Source organism: Oncorhynchus masou, chromosome 12 (assembly GCF_036934945.1).
Source record: "Oncorhynchus masou masou isolate Uvic2021 chromosome 12, UVic_Omas_1.1, whole genome shotgun sequence".
Taxonomy (NCBI): Eukaryota; Metazoa; Chordata; class Actinopteri; order Salmoniformes; family Salmonidae; genus Oncorhynchus; species Oncorhynchus masou.
In genome coordinates, this window is record NC_088223.1 from 43137322 (window position 1) to 43141982 (window position 4661).

At 39.9% G+C, this 4661-nt stretch overlaps 1 long non-coding RNA gene across 1 annotated transcript; it reads left to right on the forward strand.

The window, feature by feature from the left end:
• The first annotated feature begins 2811 nt into the window (after positions 1–2811).
• LOC135549112 (uncharacterized) lies at positions 2812–4428 on the forward strand. The gene is made up of 3 exons (XR_010456941.1): positions 2812–3449; positions 3578–3642; positions 3736–4428. It is a non-coding gene; the product is annotated as an uncharacterized LOC135549112 (long non-coding RNA).
• The last annotated feature ends 233 nt before the right edge of the window (positions 4429–4661 follow it).

Genomic DNA, 4661 nt, shown 5'->3' on the forward strand with positions numbered 1-4661 from the left:
TACGAGTATTCTGCCAGCAGCACAAACGATGACGTCACGTTGGAATTGTCACGTTAAACCTTCAAAAGAAAAGCCCGTATTTAAAAATGTGGATAACTCATTCAAAATATATTGAATTTATCCACTTTTATTGTGCCAACAATAAAAGGCAATAAGTAATTTATGACCAATAATGAACAAATACAATATTGACACTGGAATGTTGAGAATAGTAGACTGTAGAGATACCTTTTGTTTTTACCTGTCTCAGTTAAAGTGCTGCCACCATAATATCCTGCTGCTAGGAGAACGGTCATTAAATATGGGTAGTCATGATGTGCAGTTCACGAACTATTCATTTTTTAAGGACAATTTTTTACAACCTCTACAGCCCTTATTTGTTTTTCTGAGTGACATTGTAGTCGTTCGTTTACCTGCTGCTGGCGGCAATGAATTCTACAGGATTAATATGCGCTCCTCCAATGACTCCACTCAGACCAACAAACACAACACAACGGTCAGTGTCGGGATCGCCTTTTCTCACGAAGGTCCGTGTTGGGTCTGTATAAATTATGCGATTATATTGGAGACAGGTTTGTAGCAGTGAATGTCATCTAGTTTACTCTTACAGTATGTCTAAATAGAAGTCATATCAGCCAGGGAAACGAATTGTTCTCACTTTATGATAGAATATTCAGATGTATCTGCCTGGCTGTGGGGATCTTTACTTTAATTATTAGGATTTTCTTGTGATCACAAAATAACTACCTATTTAGCTCAAATAGAGGAAAAATAAAGTAGTGTTTTCTTTGAAAAGATGGGCCTGGCTGAGAATAGAACATTCAGTGTGGCGCTGTTTAGCGCATTTTTTTTGTATTGTCCTTTAAGTGTGTGCTTTCAGGCAACTACTCGACTACCACATACCAACAACACATGTTATCTCGCGCGCGCGCGCTTTGCTGCATGAGGGACTGGTGCACGTCACAAAATAGATGGCATCACGAGGTAGCAAAATTATGCGGATATATTGAAGCAACATCTCAAGACATCAGTCAGGAAGTTAAAACTTGGTCGCAAATGGGTCTTCCAAATGAACAATGACCCCAAACATACTTCCAAAGTTGTGGCAAAATGGCTTAATGACAACAAAGTCAAGGTATTGGAGTGGCCATCACAAAGCCCTGACCTCAATCTTATAGAACATTTGTGGGCAGAACTGAAAAAGCGTGTGTGAGCAAGGAGGCCTACAAACCTGACTCAGTTACACCAGCTCAGTCAGGAGGAATGGGCCAAAATTTACCCAACTTATTTTGGGAAGGATGTGGACCTGCAGCATTTGACTGAAGTTAAACTATTTAAAGGCAATGCTACCAAATACTAATTGATTGTGATGAAATAAATAAAAGCTTTAATAAATAATTATTTCTGCTATTATTCTGACATTTCACATTCTTAAAAAAAAGTGTTGATCCTAACTGACCTAAGACAGGGAATTTTTACAAGGATTAAATGTCAGGAATTGTGAAAAATTATTAAATGTATTTGGCTACGGTGTATGTTAAACCTGTTGAAATTCTGGGGGCGCTATATCATTTTTGGATAAAAAGACGTGCCCGTTTTAAGCGCAATATTTTGTCACAAAAAGATGCTCGACTATGCATATAATTGGTAGCTTTGGAAAGAAAACACTCTGACGTATCCAGAACTGCAAAGATATTCTCTGTGCGTGCCCTAGAACGTGAGCTACAGGCAAAACCAAGATGAGACGGCATCCAGGAAATGAGCAGGATTTTTGAGGCTCCGTTTTCCATTGTCTCCTTATATGGCTGTGAATGCGAGAGGAACGAGCCTGCCCTTTCTGTCGTTTCCCCAAGTTGTCTGCAGCATTGTGACGTATTTGTAGGCATATCATTGGAAGATTGACCATAAGAGACCACATTTACCAGGTGTCCGCCCGGTGTCCTGCGCCGAAATTGATGCGCAAAACTCAGCTGCAAGTATTTTTCCATGGAATTTAGAGAAGAAAGCAGGCTTCCACGAACGATATATCAATGAAGAGATATGTGAAAAAACACCTTGAGGATTGATTCCAAACAACGTTTGCCATGTTTCGGTCGATATTATGGAGTTAATTCGGAAAAAGTTTGACGTTGTAGGTGACTGAATTTTCGGTTCGTTTCGGTAGCCAAATGTGATGTACAAAACGGAGCGATTTCTCCTACACAAAGGCGCTTTCAGGAAAAACTGCACATTTGGTATGTAACTGAGAGTCTCCTCATTGAAAACATCCGAAGCTCTTCAAAGGTAAATGATTTTATTTATTTGGTTATCTGGTTTTTGTGAAAATGTTGCGTGCTAAATGCTACTCAAAATGCTATGCTAGCTTAGCGCACTCTTACACAAATTAGTGAATTGCTATGGTTCAAAAGCATATTTTGAAAATCTGAGATGACAGTGTTGTTAAGAAAAGGCTAAGCTTGAGAGTAGGCGCATTATTTTCATTTTATTTGCGATTTTCAGAAATCGTTATGCTAATGAGCCTGAGGCTTTAGTCACGATCCCGGATCCGGGATGGGGAGTTTCAAGAGTTAACCTTCCGACTTCAACTGTACTCCTCAATGCCATTGGATGAATCACGGAACATATTCTAGTCTGTGCTAGCAAAACAGTCCTGTAGCATAGCATCCGAGTCATTTCACCACTTCCGTATTAAGCAGGAATCAGGAGGATATAATTATTGTCAGATTTTCCAAAGGTAGGGCCAGGGAGAGCTTTGCATGCGTCTCTGTGTTTGGAGTAAAGGTGCTCTATAGGTTTTTTTTTGCTCTGTTTGCACATGTGACATGCTGGTAGAAATTAGGTAAAACTGATTTGTTTGCTTGCAATAAAGTCCCTGGCCACTAGGAGCACCGCTTCTGGGTGAGCATTTTCTTGTTTGCTTATGGCCTTGTACAGCTCGTTGAGTGTGGTCTTAGAGCCAGCATCGGTTTGTAGTGCTAAATAGACGGCTACGGAAGATATAGATGAAAACTCTCTTGGTAGATAGTGTTGTCTACAGCATATCATGAGGTACTCTACCTCAGGCAAGCAATACCTCGAGGCTACCTTAATATTATACATTACGCACCAGCTGTTATTGGTGGCCCCTCGCTTCTCCTCCTACACACGCTCAGACATGGCATGGTAGAGGGTGTGCTGAAAGCTGTTGGAGAACATCCCGAAGTGCTGGGTGGAGAGAGTGCTGACTGGGATGATGCAAGCTATCAGCAGGTAAGGGAAGGGGAGATAGCTTGAGGTTATAAAATGGTTTCAAATTGTCTGTATCTTTGTCCCCTCACTTTCTCTCATAATGTAAGTGTTATTTTTCCTCTAGGCCTGACAGAGGTCCAATGATCATGGGGAACCTGGTGTTGAAGAACAAAAAGGCCTGGTTTATTGTCACCTATAAACTGCTCCAATACAAGTATGAGGTGAGACGGTGAACTGATGTTGAACTGGGCAGTCAGTCATTCATTCTGTATGATGCATCTATTCATTCTATCATTGTTGGAATTGAACAGACCTCTGTTATAGCTGAAGTCTTCATCTTACTTCACAGACTCATGTTTTGATTATTCTTTTGGGTTACCTGACTCAGGACAGGAAGACGCCACTACTTATACAGTTGAGTGTACAACAGTCTTTGGTGTTGTGATGATATATGTGTATTTATTACAATGTTGTTGATTTTGTGTGTGTGACTGTGCGTGTGTCCAGGTGCTGCGGTCGCTGTGCCAGGCCTGGAGCAGTAGCTCTATGTGAGCCGGGCTCTGCTGCTGTGTGTGGGACTACTGAGTGATGCAGAGTTACAGCTGCTACGCTCAGGTACACCCCAACACTACGGTACAGTACTGTGTCACATGATTTGACCTGTCTGCCTCCGGGTTGTATTCAATGTACAGTGTACAAATCATGCACAATTTTGACAAGGTGGGAGATACATACTGAATTTATACTGTTTTCCAAGTTATGTGTCGCATTTTCACATTTGTTAATTGGTTTTGTAAGAGTTGGTTGGTCGGTTCATTCGTTTTCCAGTATGTTGATGCCATTGGTTAAAAAAGTAAAGGTAAGCTGCAGTGTCCAACCAAAAATATAAGCTTGTTTTACTCCATTGTTTGTAAACAATATCATTTTACAAAAAAATATATATTTTGGTTGCATAAATAATGATTACCAAATATTACAATGAATGTGAATATGAAATATCAAAACCGAATGGAAACCCCTTTTGTTTTTGGCAATAATTAACTTAATAGTGAGACATGGAATAGTAAAAGAAAGTGTATTTTGTATAACGCTGGATATTTGAAATATGAGTAGGTGATTTGAGTCATGCTTCTTCAGTAGTGGAATACATTAGCACATGAATGTTGGAAATAAATATTGTGTGTAAATACTGGAGTGATGTATTATTGTTAATAAAACATTTCATAGACCAATTTGACACTGTGTCCATGAGTATACAAGTATGTTGAAATTATGTTGTTTTCAAGTCATTGAAACAATAACCTGCTCCCAGACAGACTAAACAACTTCTTTGCTCGCTTTGAGGACAATACAGTTCCACTGACATGGCCCGCTACCAAAACCTGTGGGCTCTCCTTCACTGCAGCCGATGTGTGCAAAACATTTAAACATGT